A 21704-nucleotide genomic window follows, 5' to 3' on the forward strand; every position below is an offset into this window, starting at 1 on the left:
ACCTGGGACAATACAGCCAATTCTTCAAGCATCCATCAACTGCCAACAAAGTCTCAGCTAGTGTCACAGCCTCATTATACCCTTCCTTATCCATGCTGGAATTGTGACTGGGTTGATCTTGTGGTCGTTTTACACAGGAAAGAGCAGCTGATGTGAATTCTTGAGCACATCAACTATGCCATGTCCAGGAGACAGCATTCCCCATCATTCTTCCCAATCCTCCAGCTTTAACATTCTCTCCACCTTCTCTTCTGTGGTGCATCCTGATAAATTTTTCACATAAGTCTGAGCACTCAACAATCACTTGTTCTCATTATTTGATGAGTTGCGAGTCTCTGTGTTAATAACAGACCATTTCAAAAAGAAGTTCCTCTGATCAGTTGTGAAGCAGATAGATCTGAGGACCCAAATATGAATATTGAACAGGCAGTTTTACATTACTATTAAGCAAAACAACATCAATATATCCTTCCCTTCAGTCTATGACTTCCTTAATCTGGATTCTGTTCAAGTTAATATGAGCAGGGATGAATTCCCTTTATCATAAAGGAAATTGGTATCCATAACAGTTATTGGTTTCATATTGGTTTTTATTTTCACTTTTAATTTTTTTCTATTTTTAAATTTTATTTTCTTTTTATTGTATGTGTATGGAGGTTTTGCATGTACACATGTGTACCAAATGTATGCAGTGCCCATGGACAACAGAACATAACTGCAGTGACAAATGGTTGCAAGACATTTTGAGGGTGCCAGGAGTTGAACATGGGTGCTCTGGATTAAGCCATTGATCTTACCTGGTGAAACATCTGTATTCCCTTGTATTCTTTCTTTTGAGAATATTCTATTCAATTCCAATTTTAATTGGGTTGTTTACTTGAGTTTCTTTCTTTTTTATTTCTCTCTCCTTTTAGCTTCTTATATATTCTAATCCTCTGTCACAGATGCATACATAGCCAAGGTTTTCTCTCCTTCCACTGTGTGCTTCTTTAGTCAATTAAGAGTTTTTTATAGGAAGAAAAATCTTTAATTTCATCAGGTCCTAATTATTGATCTATAGTTCTATTTCCTGCACATTGGACAACTGATGGCTCACACTATAAAAATATCTAAGAATGTATTTCTAAGAGGTTAAATTTTTAAAAAGAAGAAAATAAATATGGATTTGCAGAACCTTCCCCCTCCATAGCCCCTGTGCATACATGTGCACACATATTACCAATCCCACATCCTTCCTACCAATTACTCAACATATTATTCCTGACTAGTTAGACATTCAGTGAGGCTTTGTGCATTTTGTGCATGGGGCGGGGATTAAGCACAATAATTTCTAAGAAAAAGTACTCTATTGTATTCATGCCTATTTTTATATATGCAGTCACAAAATATATATTGAACAGAAAAACCTTTGTAACAAACAGTTCAGAAACAAGATATGTGAAAATCATGTATTGGATTACACAAATGTTCTTTCTGTTCCTTCTACATCTCAAAATGTGGAGTTTGAAAAACAAAAGGAAAAAAATCCTAGCTCTCTATAAACTTAGACATTTATGGAGATATAATTTTAACTATTCACCAGAATGCAAGGGTCTCCTTGTAGAGAAAGTTTAATGTAGCACTCCTTGGTGATTATTTTTAATGATGGCCTTTGGGTAAAATAAACAAGAAAAGATTAGTTCTTCTCACTACAGGTGACTTTCTAGCTAAAAGGACATCATGAATTACTGTGGCTCTTCCCTGGCCCTCATCTGTCCACCCCATATTCCTCATTTCAAATAGATTCTCTGCTCTCAAACATTGTGTATAGGCCCCAGGGGATGCTACAGATGTGGCCATGAAGAATCAGCACCATCTGGGTATTAGGCTGTTTTGCTAACTCCAGTGGAAACCTGCTGTGCCCACCAGGCATCTCTCTGCTTACTGAGCTGCTCGGTTTGTCTCCCAGGGTTGTGCTGAGTTGGCCACCACAGCTAATAGCCCAGAAAAGTGATGCGCTCCCTTGCAGTGATGATTCTTGGCACTTCCTCAGGGTTTAAAACAGTCTTTTACTTCCAGTTTTTACAAAGTCATTTCTAAAACACATCTTATCTCTACTCAACTTCTTTGATTTTTGTCTCTATGACTCTTGTATGAATGATTAAACATTAATTCTGAAGAGGAGGTAAATAGAAGATGCATTATTCCAAAGTATTTAATGTCTAAAAGCAAACTGAAAGTAAAGACAAGAAATACTTTTCCTTAATTAAAAAGGTAAGTAAATGGGCAGTTGCACAATAATAATATCTATAACCACAAAGGTAAAATAATGAATAATAAAAATAATCATATTTATCAAGACCCCTGTGACAAGCCAAAGAACACAGCAAGTTTTATGTTGAATTTGTTTTAGAGTCTCTTAATGAGAAAGCATTTCATTACAGACAGCAGTTTTTAACACCCGAAATAATAATGTGTTACTGGCAATCTTATGCTCAGACATTTCAAATGCAGAGTTGAGATCAAGACTAACTTTATCCTGTTTTGTTCTATTTTTATTATAAACAAGATGTATCCTGTTTGTATGCACCACCATCAGGTAGTTTCATTCAAGTGGTCTTCCCTGTGCTTGCTACCCTGGCTCTATACCCTAGTCTCTCAGTTTGAAGTAAGAACTGTAAGGAATGCATTTTGATTTTTATCTGTCTGTTCATATTACTAAACTTGACCTAATTTTGACTTTAGCAAGAGGCAAGAAAAAAGAAAAACACAAGAAAACATTATTGTGCATGCAATGAATAATTTAAGTCACAAGAACAGAATTAGACAGACTGACTGATTAAACTATTGATTACCCCCGCTGCTTAAACTAACGCATTGGACAGTTTAAACCACAGAAACCACATCCAGATAATTAAGTGGAGAATCTGACCTACACCCAGAGGGATACAAAAGTATAGAAAGAGTTCTAGAATGTACTGCACAGAGACAGTTATCCAATCTGATACAATTCTCACAGGAGGTAGCTGAAGAATGGGGGTATAAACATGGCTGAGTGCACTTATCTTATGGGAATGTCCTCCTCTGAATTAATTCCTAAAGACACATAAGTACTTTTATAAGAATAAATTATGGAGATAGACAAGTTTTGTAAAATCTCAGAAACAAGACTTAGCAAATAAATTTAGGTCAGAGAAGAGAAGTTAAAAAATACAAATAAAAAGGAACAGATACCATCTGAGAGAGCAATAATGTATAAAGTATTGACTGACAGTGCAAGGGCTGCCCAGGATGAAAAATGGACCTTCTTAAACATGGAGCCCCAAAGCAAAAGAGGATGACTGAATGAAGGGAAATAGAATTTCATCGCATGGATGAGAACATCTGACTGCCAGTTCAGGGATTCTTTCTCTGTAAACATGGAGGGAAAGAATCCTCATTTTAATACCCACTCTCCTCAGAATTATTTTCTATCCAATATTCTCTCTGCATACCCTGAACTTAAAGTACTTTCAGTTACTATACTCTTTTGTTTTAATTTTTTCTCATTTCTTCAAAATATACCATATACACTCAACTATATCTCTCCTGCATATCCTAGATTTATAAAAGTTGTTGTTCAGTGTTAAATAACAAATCAAATAATCTGTGAAGTCTCTAACCCTTTCTTCACTCTAACTTATAAAGATGAAGGACTCTTCTCACAGCCTGCCATCACCATTTAGATAGCTCCTTTGCATAAATCATGTTAGGTATAAACACATTACTCCCTTAGTTACCAAAGAGGCCGAGAATCACTCCTTCAGTCAGCTGACTAAATATCACCCAGTTTCTCCAGTTTATGATTATTTAGGAGGAAAAGGTAAGAATCTCTGAACTTCTCTCTTCATAACAATTTCTTCTCATGCTACACTAGTTTACATAAATTATATCTGTCCTCAGAAATGTTTGAATTTTATGGGTACCCTCTTCCAAATCATCCTGTGAATAAACATGAAAGTTACATCCAATTCAAACATCTCACATATATAACATTTAATACTTTCATAATGGCTTACTCTCTTAGTTATCTTTTTACTACTATGACAAGAGAGCAGGGCAAAGGTGACTTATAGAAGTAACAGTCTATTTAAAGCTTACATTTTCAGAGGATTAGAATATGACCTTCATGGAAAGGAGCAGGGCATTTGGCAGGCTGTAAAACATGGCACTAGAAGCTAAGAGTCTATATCCCCATCCATCAGACAGAGAGAGCTAGTTCAGAATAATAGGAACTATTGCAGCTTCACACCCCACCTCAAGTGACACTTCTCCTCCAACACATCTGCTAATTCTTCCTAAACATTTTACTAACTAAGGACCAAGCATTCACATATTTTAGCCTATGGGATCACTCTTATTCAAACAACAATGTACACCATAAATTCTGTTAGCAAATATTCCAGAAATAAAGTATAAGGAACTATTCTTTTTGTGTTTCAAAGGCTTTCCATGTAGGAATTTAGATTTTTTTCTGTTACTAATTGTGGTAACTGATGAATAAGATCCAGAGATGTGACTGACTCACCCAAAGTTTGAAAGTATAAAGCAAAAGAGTCCTGTATTCTCTAGAAAACAAAAGCCTTCTTGAAATGTCTTAAATAAGTATTTGGACAAAACAATAATAATTCATTTATTGACGTTTTCCTATTTTTTCCACAAATGTTTAAGAATATATTTAACTCAAGGTCATAGTACATATAGCACTATGCTTGAAATAATTCAACACTAAAGTCAAGGCAGGCAATAGTTTTATAAGTTGTGTTATTCTATTAGAAGAATGCCACCTTTCCCCTATATTTTTTGCTATGGTCTGGATCATACTTGTGGGTTAAAATTTGGGTCCAAGGTAGTAATATAAAGAGGTAGGATTAAATTAAGGTAGCAAGCCTGATTAGTGATAATAGTTCTCTTATAAAAGAAATCTGAAGACGCTGATTGCTCTACCACATGAGAATGTACAGACAAGTCATCTTCAGAGAACCAAACAGTGGCCCCAGAGTTGCCAAATATCATGGAATCTGATACTGTGACTTCCTATGACTCTAACTATGAGAACTAGATACCTATTATTATGCTGTAAGGAAGGGATATACTAAAATAGTTTGATGTGTACAAACATTTTGTGTCTAGAACTCAGGGACACATAAAATGTAGGGTGTGTACCTGTAACCTCAGTGCTATTAGCACCACAGACAGAAAGATCACTAAGTTTTGCTAACCATCAGCCTAGCTTCAGATTCCATGAGAGACTCTGTCTCAAAGGAATATTACATAGAAAGTTAAAGATAACTGTTACGGGCCGACCAGCAGCTTGCGAGGAACGGTAAAACTGAGATGGCAGCTCCAGCTGAAAGAGAGGAACTAGACGGACAGAAGAAAGAACGGAGCCAAGTCAAAGTAGACTCTGATCAAAGCTCAATTTTACTATTCCAACACGCAGTTTATAAAAAAGGGGAAGGGGTGGGGGCGAGTCCCCGCCAAATGATCCTGGGGTCCAGTAGCAGGGTGGCCACGTGTATGGCTCTGAAACAATAAGGCAGCAGGTTCCAGCAGTGGGCGTGGCAGAACAATTGAGCAGCAAGCTCCATCCTGATATAAACAGTGGAATCTTAAGGCTGGGAGAGGGGAGGCTACAGATAACGAATTTACTCCTTTGCCTGTTTTTCTCTCTAGCCCTGCACCCCCCCCTCTCTCACACACACACACACGCACACGCACACACACACACACATGTACACACACACACACACACAAAAAACAAAAAACAAAAATCGATCTAAGCTAATATTGTGAAATGAATCTTAGTTGAAATAAACTGATATCACTTATAGTTGTGTGAAGAAGTACATTAAATTTATTTGGGTTTTTGATTGACTAGTTGGTTGGTTGGTTGGTTGGTTAGTTGGTTGGTTGCTTGCTTGGTTGAACAAAACAATTGGTTAGAGTGAATGGCATCCTGGATAGTGCTCTTAGGCTCAGTTTATTATCCAGACTGATTTTCTGGGTACTTACTGACAAAAAAAGAAGTGTATAACTCTGAGTTAAAAACCCTGGCACTCTGTCTCTTTACAACAAGTCTCTCCCTGCCCTTTGGTCATCTTATCTACAAAATCATCCTTTTGTTTTCTTATCTCCAGATTGGTGTATAGAGGAGTTCACTGAGTGTAACTTGAGCTGATTTTACCCATCATAGCACCACTTGATAAATAACTTACATATTATACCTCATTTGAAATGTACCCTAAAATGTAATCTAAAATGAAAATGCAAAAAGGAAAACATAAATCCCTTGTGTCTGCTTAGGTTGCCTATTCCTGTGATTGCAAATGTCATTATAACATAGATATATAGCACAAACCACTTTGTGTTCATTTGTGACTGTTACTTACTCTGTTGCTGATAAGCTATGGCTCAGTTCCTAATTGCACCGCTAAAGGAATACACTTTCTTTTGCAAATATTGGGGTAATGGAAGGCAACAGAGGTATGGATGTGTAGGATGCTAGTGAGGTTTCTGGGAAGTGAAATATAGCATTTTCCGTTTCTATCAGATTATCATGGAAGTATTATTCTTTTAGGAAAGGCTTAACAGGAATATCTGAAAGGAGGAAAGAATAAATATTGAGTTAAGGACTTCCCACCCCCTGTGTGGAATAATACCTTCTTCTAACTCAGAAACATCCACAGAATATGTTCTGTGTATAAGCATGTCTGTCATTATATGACTATAAGTATTTATAGATAAGCTACAAGAATAGAGTAACATACATAGTGATCTATAGCAATATTTAGGGAAATGAATATCTGTACCATATACATGTTAACTGATGTGTTTATTCATATAGATACTGACATGAATATAAAAAATTAACATGTTAATTCTATGCATTACAAATTTAGAATTACTCTTTTATTGGAAATGTTTTTGCTGAATTTTTTTCTTAATCTAAAATCATAAATCTAGTTTTTATTTGAATGTGTCACACATGTGCCTTTTTGGGAGGTTGAGCCAAGATGATGTTAAGTTCAATGCTAGGCTGAACTACACGGGGATATCATTTCGTTTAATGAAAAGTGTAAAAGAAAAAAATGAGAGAGGGGGAAAAATCCTAAGATTCAGGAATATTTATTGACTTCCCCCATGAGTATTGAACCTAATGCATTCATGTCTCAGAATTATTATTCAAATTTCTTATCATCTAGTTTATTGTTCAGTGTGTAGAATGGGGAAAACAATACGTGATACTACATCATATTAACAGTTTGAGAGGTCACTGCAGTTTTCATTATTATTCTATTATTGTAAAATTGCTACTGCTGTATTATAATAAGCAAAGCTCAAACACACATTTGCATATATTTGACAAATAGCTTACATTATCCAAGGCTTTGTATCTATTATACCTCTTTAGCTTTGTTAGTTGGAGCCAAAACATAGTGTTTGTAAGAACTGAGAATTTGTCCTTCTGTATTTATCAGAAATAAAGACTAGCATAAGTGTTAAATCAACACAGCTGATTAAATTAATAACTATGTTAGATATGAATAATATCAACTTATGGTATCACCAAGCATCATTTTATACCACATTCAGTTTCTGAACAGAGTGACATGGAATTCTTGAAAATAGACTCATTTTAAATATTGAATCATAGATTGTTTAGTCTGCCAGCAGATTGATGAAATCATGCTATTCATTCAAACTTAGGAAGCAATATATAGATTATTCTTTTTAAAATTATAAAATAATACAAAATTTAATTTTGAGGCATTGTTATAAATCCATCAGTGGGAAACCTGGTTAAATGCCTAGACTGCAAAAGCTCTCAAGTTTACAAACTGTGACATCCCTTATCTGTGCTGTAAAACAGCTCCTGTGAAGCATCTTCAAATGCCATTTACTATGGGAACCACTGGGAAAGCCAATTCAATAAAGGAGGAACATTCTTTTTCTCTTATGTTTCTATACTATCAAGACATTCAAATAGGCTCTGTGTTTATTCCTGCCAACTTCTATTATTAAATATAAGCAGTAAATCAATAATAAATGAGCTAATGACAGGAAGCTTAATTACTGCTCAAGTCTACAATTCAATTTAAAAGTTCAAATGAAAATACTGATTTCAGTAAGTAAACAGATGCTATTGAGAACTATTTCACAGTATGATACAGGACAGTATCAAGAGCGTAAAATCTGATAAACATTTAGTAATGGAAACTAGATCCTGAATAGTTAGGAATAACAGGGAATAAAAATGGATTTGCACCTCTTTGAAGAAGGTGTGTTGTTTTATGTTTGTTGGGATTCCTCCTACGGTTCCACACCCTCCGTTTCCTTCCTCTCAGGCAAGATGTCCAGACTACTCAGTCACCAGGCTGGCAGAATGAAACAGAGTCCAGAATGGGTGTGGTCTGCAGGATCCTGGTCTGGCTGAGATTGAATGCTGAGGTGGAGAAGAGCTTCTCTGAGGTTTTTATTGAAACAGTTCTCTTAGTCTTAGCTTAAGTGTAAATTTTTATTCAGGTAGGCTTGTATGCATACCCATTATTCAGGGTGAACCAGAGCTGTAAATGAACTTTGGAATATGGGAAGGCATTTTCAGAGTAGATGTAAAATCACTGGCTAGAGTTCAAAGTACCACAAATGCCTCATTTGTATAGTGAGGTATTCCAGGAATCCCAGGTACTTTCTAGGCAGATTCTTATTGGGGAAAAGAGAAAGTTGAACTTGTATGTTTGCTAAGAGCTACATGAGCTTCCTCAGGCAGAAGATATGGAAATCAGGTTCTCCAGAGAAGTTCAGAAAGGAGAAATCCCTACTGGTAAAGGGAGTCCTCCATTGTGTGCCAAGCTCAGAGGAGCTGCCTGGTCATGGTAAATTCCTACCTTAAGTAGCAGGGTTTCCCAACAGTGTGCCAAGAGGTGTGTATGATCAGCTCTGATAAATGCTGTAGGTAGGATCTGTATCCCATAACTAAGAGTTCACTGCCTATATTGATATAAACAGTCTCAATGAGATGGTAATAGCAAAATGTGATTGGAGTTGATTCATGACAGGAAGGTAATACAAAGTGGACATAATGACTATGTTCAATTGTGCTTTTTTCTAAAGGAGAATCAGGACAATGGTTTGTAATTAATATATATTTAAAGCATTTTGATTGTGTTTAGGGGTTCTTTCAGGAGACAGACAGAGAGACAGTTGATGAAGAACAAGTGGTTTAGAATCTATAATTCTTATTTTCTACTTCAGCAACAACAAGAATCACAACAAAACCTGAATAAACAAGAACAAAAATCATCTCTGCCTAAAAGGCATTTAGCAGCTGAGAACGGAAAGGAGAAACAGTGGCCATAGATCTTTTAAGTGAAATAAAAAAGAAGATCACATTTTAATAATGAAAGTATATGAAGATTTCCAGGCTTGAGGAAGAGAGTACAAACCCATACTACGGGATGATTTCCTGTTAGCATCACAAATGTAGAGTGAAGTGGATCAGCATGTTCTCTCTGGAAAAAAAAATCAGCTGCTTGAGTGCAGGTGCAAATGACTATGGATTTTCATTAGGGCTGATGTTTTCCAGGTAATCATGGTGAAGGCTGAGAGTGGAGCAGTGTGATGATGGCTGAGCATAGAGTGTGAGCAGGATTCAAAATAAAGATGTCATGGTGAAGGAAAGACATAAAGCACTAGCTATAATGGATTCCAAATCCTGGCTCATTTAAAGTCATGTGAGATTTAGGATTCTTAGAAGAGTTGAATGAAGAAATGTGGTCTCAGATGCCTGATATGTAATTTCAGTAGACATCCCAGAGGAAGCATGGACAATGGTGAGTGATAGGGGTGATATGGTAGAATTACCAGAGGCTCATGACAGGAAAGAAATTGAAGTAAATGGTGAGTCAGGCAATGGGAAGATCAGCCAGAAGGCTGTTGGAGTCACATGAATACTGAAAGTCTATTAAAGACAGTACCAGTCTGAAGAACACAGATGAAAACTCCAAAGGGCCAGAAATTGCTGTAGTAAGTAAGGTGGGAGCTGGTAATACTTAAGTTCATAAAAATTTTAAGATTTAGAATTAGAGCAATTAAAGAAGAAAAGAGGAACAGGTCTTAAAGGCTAACAAGGACCCAAAGGTATACAGTCTCCAGGTAGTATGTCAGATAAATAGTAATATATATATGTGTGTGTGTGTGTGTGTGTATGAAAAGAGAGAAAGAAATGAGTAAAGGGAGGAACAGAGAAAGAAAGAAGGAAAGAAAAAGAAAGAAAGGAAGAAAAAGAAAGAAAGGAAGAAAGAAAGACAGACAGACAGACAGACAGACAGACAGACAGACAGACAGAAAGAAAGAAAGAAAGAAAGAAAGAAAGAAAGAAAGAAAGAAAGAAAGAAAGAAAAGAGAAAGACATATTGTTAGCAGAGAATGAGATCCTCATCATAGCAGAAAGACATCACAATACTGCTTGATGACCCGATGCCTTTTGCTCATACATTTCAAACACCAGCCACCAGACTGTTTCTGAAGCAGTGATGTATTTATATAAGGGGATACGATGGGAGTGAAACCGAGTAGCATGTATTTAGGAAATAGCATCACAGTACTGAGGAGAATGAAAAGCAGGGACTCTATCAGCTGCCCTCATATTTCAAGGAAAAGAAATGGTAATGAAGGCAAAGAAGAGGAGTAGGCCAATTAGGAACATGCAATACTCAGGAAGTTCTAATCGTACCAGATTACACCCTATACACAAGTACACACATGCAAAAGCTTGTATTATTGTGTTGCATTCAAAATCATATCAAATGTGTTTTATAGTTTGTTTTCTTGTGTTCTTCTGTCTCCCAAAGCCTGTATTCCAAATTGATAGCCAGGCACTGATTTCAGAGTTAAACAGAGTTGACTCTGTTTCACTTTTAACATTCATGTTTCAAATGGTTAAACTTTCTTATAAAATGTCTTTCATTACGTTGGGAAAAAGAAGAACAATAGCTACTGTTGTGGATTTGGTTTATTGCTTATATTATGTTAAATTGGGTTTCAAAAAAATGGGAATTCGCACATCTGCATGTAAGATGCTGTGGGTTCCTGCCCCCATTGGCTCTAATTGGTAAATTAAGCTGCCTGAGGCAAATGGCTGGGCAGAGAGAAAAGGGAGGTACTTGAGGTTCCCAGGCAAGGAGTGCAGGAGAGATAGGAGAAGGAAGGATGCAGGCCAGGGAAGGGGAAAGATCAGGTTTGAGAGCCAGAGAAAGGAGAGTGTGCTGCCATGTAACAGTGGGAATGGGAATAATATATCTGTGGAAACAGGACCAAGGATGAGGGTGAGAGGTGACAGAGTCGTGTAACAAATCCTGGGAAATCTGACTCTAGAGGCCATCATCAGGCTGCAGATCATTGCCCAGCTCATAAGCTTATATACAGTGTTTGAGCCAATCCCAAGCCCCTAAATTCTTGGCCAATCATATCTCGCCACACTTTCACAGTGCTCCAACGAAAGCTCTTCCTGATGAAGTTGCCCAGAAGGAGCAGATGAAGGGGAAGGGAGGAGTATTATCACCTGCTATGACTTTCGTGAAGACCGGGAAGCAGCCACGCCCTGTTCTCGGTTCCTTTTACTTTCTTGGCTGTCTCACCAAGTGTTTGGGAGCCATCTTATGTCTAATGCCATGTATGGAGCCTTTTGAGGAAGCTAAGGAGTCTGCGGTGGCTAGCTCTCTCTCCTACTTCTTCCTTCACAAAGTTGACTTCCACATCCCCCTCATATTTCCGACTCTTTTGCATTCTCTTGAAACTCTTTTTTTCCCCTATCCAATTGCCTTGTCCAGCCACTCTATGAGGGCTTTCACCTTGTCTTACTCTACCTTGTTGTGTCTGGTTTAGCTGTAGTCTTTTGGAGACCTGCTCTTTTCTGAAGAGCAAATGAAGTGGGAATGGACCTGGGGAAGAGGAAAGCAGAGAAAGCTTGTAGGAGTGCAGGAAATGTTGGAATGTATTGTATGAGAAAAGAATTTGTTTTCAATAAATAAAAACAAAGCTATGGATTAAGAATACATGCATGACATATATATTTTCCTGAAATAAATTATAATTGAAATAACAATTGGAGGTTCCCACTAGAACCTCATCTTAATTCTCCAATAAACAAAAAACAAAACTAAAATTAAAGTTTAGCCCACTAACCCAGAGAACACAGATTTTTGCTTGTAAGTCACCCAAAACATATAAAAAAGTATTCAAATTTATTATTCTTTCAACATTATGCACTTACATATGTTTATAAGTTTCAGTTTTATTGACTTTCTGAAATGTCAGATACAGAAAAACAGGATGTCTTAGGAAAAGAAGACAATGTAAGATGAATTTTTCTACCAATCAAATGCAAATCTCATTTAGAGCTTGTAGAGGCTTTATAGAAAGGAGTTGGGCATTTTCTCTTTCACAGAAGGCTTTCAACCCATCATTATTTTCCTTTGTTCTTAATTTCCAGAAAAAAATGGCTCTACCCTATTCATACATGCTGCTGCTGCAGGAGATGAATATCGTTGAAAGACACAAACAGTTGTCTCTGAGAAATAATGCTGACTAGCTGAGGCCCTTCATCCCATAACCAATGGCTGAGGCCATCCATCCCAGCAGAAATAGCAAATGGAAACTCTACACTTAAAATTGTGCCTTGTTTCAGTGAATGCACTTTTCAATTACTGTTCCATTAACTGGTTGACAATAACTTGCAGGATAAGTGAGCAGATCTAAATGTAATCAACCATGTATTAAATGATGCCTTTTCTTACTACAATTATGGGCTATCTGTCCTTCACACAAGTTGTGGCTAGAAAGAGAGAGAGGAATGGGCACAGACCTAGAGTTACCTAAAGTTTTATCTATCATCTGCTTCTTATTCTCCTCAAATGCTTCTTGCTTTAATTAATGGAGAATTAACACAGTGTCGTCAAAGTCAAATTATCGGACTTTTCAACTCTTGGTGTCTGGAGACTGTTGGCTCATACTAATATTACTTATTAAATTGCTTTTAACTATCTTCATTTTGTAAGAAGAGATTCTGGAGAACACAGAAGTGGGCACTACAGTAGCCAGCTGAGCAGCTACTCTGCCTACTAGAAACAAAAAAGCAGTACAGGGAACCAGATAATAGCAGTCTTCTATCAAGAAAATACACATACTCTTGGTTCAATTTTCCTGATTCTTCCTTATTGAATGATTATATTAGACTACAGAGAGATGCAATCTAGTTTTGAAGCCATGCACTATTATGTCATCTTTTAGTGGTTAGAAGTGAGACATTGTGTTCAACCACAGGGGAACAGATGTATTTCTCTCCTCAGACGCTTGTGTTTCTATTTCTGTACAAACACATTCTGTCTTTTCCATTTCTTTGAAGAGGGCTCCTGAAAGTGTCAGTTATATACTTACACATATCTTTAGAAGTCTACACTATTTTCAGTCATACACCAAGAGTAGAGCTGTGCTTTTATTTCAGGATTCAGCTTGATAGTAACTTTTTGCTCTAGTTCTTGACTCATTAGTATGGCCTATATTTATTAAATGTTTCTTTGAAAAGAAACATATTAATTCGATGAATGTTGTTTGTTTGCACTAATGAAGATCTTAGTATAAGGAAGTGCAATGGAGTGCATTCCACAGTCTTCTTTAGAATCTATAAGTTAAGGTTTCATTTGGTTCATTTTTAAAAGTCAAGTCAATTGCTACATTCTTGTCCGTATGTCTGATCTTATATATCCTAATATATCTTATATATTCTGGGTCTGCTACGTAGAAAGGCTTTGAATTATGAAAGAAGATTTTGCACAAGCTATGAGTTTCTATATACAAGTGGGATTAGTGTATGTGAGGTGCATTTAGAAAAACCCCTAGTAGTGAGATGAGCAGATCAAGTCCATGTCTCTGAGGAAGCCCGTGCTCTGTTTCATAGCACTGAGTTAACAATGTTTCAACTAGTGCTCACTGAGATGCCTTCTACCTTATGAGGGATTCTTACAAACTTTTCATGAAAATAAAAATGAGATGATTAAGGAAAACAAACAAAGAGATAATTTTGGAATAAAAGAAATACAGAAGGAGGCTTCATTTTAAGACTTGTGTACCAAGGAGTGGGAGTTGAGTCACCAGGGTCAAGACTAGTCAATGTATGTAACTGGCTCTATGAGTAACTGGGGATTTGAGTAAAGCTTCCAAATGATGATATACACTGGAACACTGCTATTATTCTGATAATTCCTGATGGCATCCTTATTCCAATTTTTTCTACTGAGTTCTGTGTACCTAACAACCCTATGAGTATAGTGATTTTCACTAATACTTCATCTCTACATGTTCAGAGTGAACTCTGAATGGCAACACCTACTTCTCTTCTACTTCCACATGTTTGAATCAATAATATAGTAAATGCATCAGGGTCCTCAAACCAGAAGACTGGGGGAGGGCATAATTTTGGTGTTTTTGAACTCCTAGTAACATTTTATTTACACTCAGTAACAATCATATTGCTTGAAAACACATCAAGTTGATGGAATTATTTGTCTATAGCCACCATTGGCATCTGAGCCATTATAACCTCGCTGTAAAATGCTGTGTATCTAAGCACTGGGAACAAAGAATCAGAAGATAACTAGGTAGGAATTAAAAGTGTAATTTGAAAGATATCCAAGTTGTCCAAGCAGAGATACAATGTAAAGAAAAGAACATAAGGCTACAAAAAAAAATCTTAAACATTTACAGGCTCAATAGGCAGAGGAATACAGTATACATGCAAATATTAAGCCTTGCATATGCTGTTTTTTGCATTCAAAATCAGCCTTAGGCCCACTGGAGCTCAAGTTTTTGAGGAAGCACATACTGAGTATTCCTTGTGAGTTAGTGAGCATGAGGAAAACTCAGTGCTTGGAACTAAGGGATAGAGCATGACTCTAACTAGTGTGAACGTAAATTTAGAGAAGGCACTGCTGTCACTACTTATGCTACAACAGGCCTAGTATATGGTGCTGGGGGTTATTATCTAACCATGAACATAGGAAAATAGAAAGGTCAAAATAAAGATAAATAAATCTAGAATATAAAATCTGAGCAATAAACCAATACACACATGGCTGACAAAATATGTCACATATAAATATAAGCCAAAAAGTATATATAAAAAAACTGAGTTAATACTGTAACTGAATGATACACTTTGCCAAGACTTGGTTTTTAAATAAGTATTTTCTGTCAGAGTTACATCCAAGAATATGCATAAATTTCTCAGATTTGACCTTGATAATTATATCTACAAACAATCTTAGCAGATGTCACATTTAATAGGAAAATGCTTTCCACAGAGACTGCATGTTTGCTAACAACCCTGTAACATTAATTTTAGCTCCCGCAGTTATATACAAAAATCAAAGGGAAAACATTAAAAGGCCTAATGATTAGATAGGAAAAATGAAGTTTCCAGCAGTCAACGATGACAAGGATGTCCACGCAGAAAAAAGTTAAAGCAAATACTTTACAGAAAACTTTTAGAAATAGCAACTTCATTTTTGTAAGATTGCCAAACATTGGGTCAGTGAGTTGGCTCAGCTGTTAAAGTTGTGTGTGCTCCTGCAGTAGATCAGACCGGGGATCCTCACAGCCACTTCAGTCAGTTCACGCAATTCTGTAAATCCAGTTCCAAGGAATCTGATGCCCTTCTCACCTAAAGATATCCACATGCATGTTCATAAAACACACAGACACACCAACACATCACACTTATGCATATAAATTTGAAAGTAAAAGCATACTTTAGAGAACAAAATCGTACTAAACATAAGGATTTTATATAAGTAACAACTTAGTTTCCATGATTAGTCAACCAATAATAACCACTAAAATGATTTGTTATAATTTAAATGTCATAAATAACACTAACTACATGAGAAAAAGTTAAATTTAAAGAAAGAAAACTTCATCACAAAACGTAGCAGTGGACAACTATTTAAAACCTAAATAAATGCACATATATACAATATCCTTGAAATAAATTTTATAAATATGTTAAAGTCACTAAATTTTCAAAACTGGATAATAGAATTAAGAAGAATCACAACCATGATATGTTATAAATTCTATAAAATTTCCATGATGATTCTAAAACTTATGGCAAACTCTGAGACCCATAAACAACAAAGATAATATTATGATTTCAAAAAGGGATTGAACAATGTGTATTATCAGATATTAATTTTTATAACTTAAATAAAGAATGTGATATTGATGCAAATAATGTGTTTCAAAAGCAGTGCACATACCTCCATGACAGGAAAGGAAGAGGAGCATCACATGTATGTGACCCAGACCACTTTTGTTTTTTGTGTGTCTGATGTTGACATGAAACCAGGATCTTATAGCAACATGAATGAATCAGAAAAACATACAATTTATCAAACGGAATTTGCAAAAACAAGAACAAAGCAAGACCACAATTAATATAATAAAGATGCTCCAGGGGATTAAGGAAATGGCACAGTAGTTAAGGGCACTTGCTCTGAAAGCAGTACGATCAGAGTTTACGTCTGTAATACCCCTGTGAAAAGCTGGGCATGACTACACATGTCCGTGAGCCCAACATGGAGGGATGGATACAAGAAAATCTCTGAGCTTTCTGTCTCAACACAATAAAGCAGACAGCAATGGAGGAGCATACCAATGTTCTACTCTGGCTTTCACATGTGCACATAAGGAAACACAGAGCACATGTTCATTTGTACTAATCGTACACATTAAACATATATCCACACCAATATAATCAGCATACAAATTTAAATTGTATGGAATTTTGGGAAATTGGGGCCTGGAGAAAGAGCTCAGCCTTGTTAAGTATACTTACTGGGGGCGGGGAAGTGAGATGACTCAGAATTTGTTTCTTGTATCCACACACGCAGCTTACAACTACCAATACCTCCAGGTAATTTGATACTCTTTCCTGGATTCCAGAGGCACCTCTCTATATGTTTTGTACATTCTATAATCGGGTGCATGCACATACATGTAAAATACATAATAAGTCTTTTAAAGATTTAATTGTAACACTCATAGGTGAATGATTAAATTGCAGTAAATAAAATTAATCAAGAAGTTATTAGATCAAAGCTGTACTTACCCTTGGAAAATGTGGAAGGTATACTGATTGTGCAGGGTAATGAGAGGACTTCAAAATCATCAGTGCATACTAAGTACCTCTTAGCCTTGATGGTACTCAGTTAGTGTTCTTGTCATGATAAGTAATTAAGCATTTTATTTTATAAGTCTGTAAGGCAGTGCTGCATTTCAAGTAGGCATGTAAAAGTCAAATGCCCCTATTGAAAATACCTAACTTTTCTTTTCTTTTTTCTTTTTCTTTTTCTTTTATTTTTCACAGAAAAACCAGAACTTTATGAGAGAAGGAATACATTCTATACAATACACATACAAGACATATACAATCATCAGAACACTTAAAATACTTAATTATTATTTATCATAATCCATGAATTTAAAAGGAATGTATATACTATAGGCAAAATAATACTGTTTTAAATGTATAATCCAGACTTGAACAATCAGCGGAGCATCTAAGTTAGTGGTGAAGCCATGTCACAAGACAATAACAATCCTTAGGACTTTCCCTGCAGTAACTAGAAATGATTGTGGCTCACAGGGTAGTGTGAGCCACTCGCGTTGCTGTCCTTACTGATGTAAGTTAAGATGCTGCCTGAGAATACATTCTACCATATTGAATACATGGCTCTTTACCTAGATTACACCTTCAAGCCCAGAGCATATCTTTTTCCTTCTGCTTGAATTGTTGGCAGCTGTTGAGTTGCTCCGTGTACATTGCCTTCAGACAGAGACAGCAACTCAAACCAGTGAGCAGCTGATATAACAGTGGGGTTTATAAAGTCCTCCCTTCCATTCCATCATACCAGACAACTCAAGAGCTTGTCTGGGTTTACAGTTCCTCACAGAAGAGGTCACCTTCCTCTGTCCAGTCCCACTTTCTTCTTTTTAAAAATTTTTATTAGGTATTTTCTTTATTTACATTTCAAATGCTATCCCCTTTCATTGTTTCCCCTCCAAAAACCCACTATCCCATCACCCCTCCCTCTGCTAACTAACCCACCCACTCCTGCTTCCCTGTCCTGGGATTCCCCTACATTGGAACGGGGCCTCTCCTCCACTGATGTCCAACAAGGACATCCTCTGCTACATATGTGGCTGCAGCCATTGGTCCCACCATGTGTACTCTTTGGTTGTTGGTTTAGTCCTTGGGAGTTCTAGGGGTACTGGTTGGTTCATATTGTAGTTCCTCCTATGGGGCTTCAAAACCCCTTCAGCTCCTTCGGTCCTTTCTCTAGCTCCTACATTGGGGACCCTGTGATCAGTCAAATGGTTGACTGTGAGGAATCACCTCTGTATTTGTCAGGCTCTGGCAGAGCCTCTCAGGAGACAGCTATATCAAGCTCCTGTCAGCAAGGGCTTGTTGGCATCCACAATAGTATCTGGGTTTGGTAACTGTATATGGGATGGATCCCCAGGAGGGACAGTCTCTGGGTGGTCTCTCCTTCAGTCTCTGCTCCACACTTTGTCTCTATATCTCCTCCCATGGGTATTTTGTTCCCCCTTCTAAGAAGGACCAAAGTATTCACACTTTGGTGGTCCTTCTTGATCTTCAAGTGGTCTGTGAATTGTATCTTGTGTATTTTAAGCTGCTGGACTAACATCCACTTACCAGTGAGTGCATACCATGTGTGTACTTTTGTGATTGGCTTACCTCAATCAGGATGATATTTTGAAGTTCCATCTATTTGCCTAAGAATTTCATGGATTCATTGTTTTTAATAGTTGCATAGTACTCCATTGTGTAAATGTACCACATTTCATTTTCTGTATCCATGCCTCTGTTAAGGTATATCTGGGTTTTTTCCAGCTTCTGGCTATTATAAATAAGGCTGCTATGAACATAGTGGAGCATGTGTCCTTATTACAGATTGGAGTATCTTCTGGGTCCTTAGGTAGTAATGACTGGCATGAAGTGGAATTTCAGGGTTGCTTTGATTTTCATTTCTCTGATGAGTAAGGATGTTGAACATTTCTTTATGTACTTCTCAGCTATTTTTATAGGTTTATTTGGTTGTCTGGAGTCTAACTTCTTGAGTTCTTTGTATATATTGAATATTAGCCCTCTATCAGATGCAGGCTTGGTAAAGATCTTTTCCCAATCTGTAAGTTGCTGTTTTGTCATGTTGACAGTGTCCTTTTCCTTTAAAAAGCCTTGCAATTTTGTGAGGTCCCATTTATCAACTCTTGATCTTAAGTTTAACATATTCGTGTTCTGTTCAGGAATATTTCTCCTGTGCACATGTGTTCAAGGATCTTCCCCACGTCCTTTCTATTAGCTTCAGTGTATCTTGTTTTATGTAGGAGTCCTTGAGCCATTTGGATTTGAGCATTGTACAAGGGGATACAAATAGATTGCTTTGCTTTCTTCTACATGCTAACTGCCAGTTGAACCAGCACCTTGGTTAAAAATGCTGTCTTTTTTCCTCTGGGTGGTTTTAGCTCCTTTGTCAAAGATCAAGTGACCATAGGTGTGTCGGTTAGTTTCTGGGTCTTCAATTCTATCCCATTGATCTACCTGCCTGTCGCTCTACTAATATCATGCAGTTTTTGACACTATTGCTCTGTAGTACAGATTGAGGTCACAGATGGCGATTCCTGCAGAAGATCTTTTATTGGTGAAAATATTTTTCACTACCCTGGGTTTTTTTATTATTGCAGATGACTTTGCACATTGCTGTTTCTAACCATATGAAGAATTGTGTTGGAATTTTGATGGGGATAGCATTGAATCTGCAGATTGCTTTCAGCAAGATGGTCATTTTTACTATATTAATCTTGCCAATCCATGAGCATGGGAGATCTTTCCATCTTCTGAGATCTTCTTTTATTTCTTTCTTCAGAGACTTTAAGTTCTTGTCACACAGATCCTTCACTTCCTTAGTAAGAGTCACACCAATATATTTTATATTATTTGTGACTATTGTGAAGAGTGTTGTTTCCCTAATTTCCTTCTCAGCCAGATTATCCTTTGAGTGGAGGAAAGCCACTGATTTGTTTGAGTTAATTTTATATCCAGCCACTTTGCTGAACTTGTTAATCAGGTTTATGAGTTCTCTGGTGAAATTTGGGGGGGGGGTCACTTAAGCATACTATGATACCATCTGCAAATAGTGAAATTTTGACTTCTTCCTTTCCAATTTGTATCCCTTTGACCTCCTTTTCTTGTCTAATTGCTCGGCTAGGACTTCCAGTACCATATTGAATAGATAGGAAGAGAGTGAGCAGCCTTGTCTAGTCCCTGATTTTAGTGGAATTGCTTCAAGTTTCTTTCCGTTTAGTTTGATGTTGGCTACTGGTTTACTGTAATAAGTATTGCTTTTACTATGTTTATGTGTGACCTTGAATTCCTGGTCTTTCCAAGAATTTTATCAAGGAGTGGTGTTGGATTTTGTCAAATGCTTTCTCAGCATCTAATGAAATGATCATGTGTTTTTTATCTTTGAGTTTGTTTATATAGTGGATTACTTTGAAGGATTTCCATATATTGAACCATCCCTACATCCCTGGGATGAAGCCTACTTGATCATGGTGGATGGTCATTTTGATGTGTTCTTGGATTCAGTTTGTGAGAATTCTATTGAGTATTTTTGCATTAATATTCATAAGGGAAATTGGTCTGAAGTTCTCTTTCTTTGCTGGGTCTTTGTGTGGTTTAGGCATCAGAGTAATTGTGGCTTCATAGACAAATTAGGTAGTGTTCCTTCTGTTTCTATTTTGTGGAATAGTTGAAGAGTATTGGTCTTCACTGAAGGTCTGATAGAACTATGCACTAAACCCATCTGGTCCTGGGCTTTTGTTGATTGGGAGACTATTAATGGCTGCTTCTATTTCTTTAGGGGTTATGGGACTGTTTAGATCATTTATCTGATCGTGTTTTAACTTTGGTACCTGGTATCTGTCTATAAATTTGTCCCTTTCATCCTCATTTTACAGTTCTGTTGAGTATGGGATTGATACAGAGACAGGTAAATTGATATTGAGACAGGTCAATTAATAGAATAGAATGAAGACCCAGAAGTAAATCCACACACCTATGGACATTTGACACCAAAATTCTACCAGAGAATACCTACAGCTGATAAAAACCTTCAACAAAGTGTATGGATTTAAAAGTAAATTAAAAATATCTTAGCCTACCCTCATTTGTGTAAACAAATGGTATCTGGGTTAAGAAAGAAATTATGGAAACAACACTATTTAAAGTAGTATGGTATAATTCTAACCAAGCAGTTGAATGATAAATATGAGAAGAACTGCAAGTCTCTGAATAAAGAAATTGAGAAGGATATCAGAAGATGGAAATTTCTCCCCTGCTCCTAGATCAGTAGGATTAACATACTAAAAGATGGTCATCTTAAAAAAAGCATTCTAAATTCAATGCAATTTCTGTCAAAATTCCAACAAAATTCTTTTTTTTAAATTTTAATTATTTTATTCATTTATATTCCAGTCCTTGCTCCCCTCCCAGTCCCCTCTCCCACAGTTCTGCCTCCTTTTTGTTTGTTTGTTTGTTTGTTTGTTTG

The sequence above is a fragment of the Mus caroli genome, chromosome 2, assembly GCF_900094665.2.
Source record: "Mus caroli chromosome 2, CAROLI_EIJ_v1.1, whole genome shotgun sequence".
In the NCBI taxonomy this organism is placed as follows: Eukaryota; Metazoa; Chordata; class Mammalia; order Rodentia; family Muridae; genus Mus; species Mus caroli.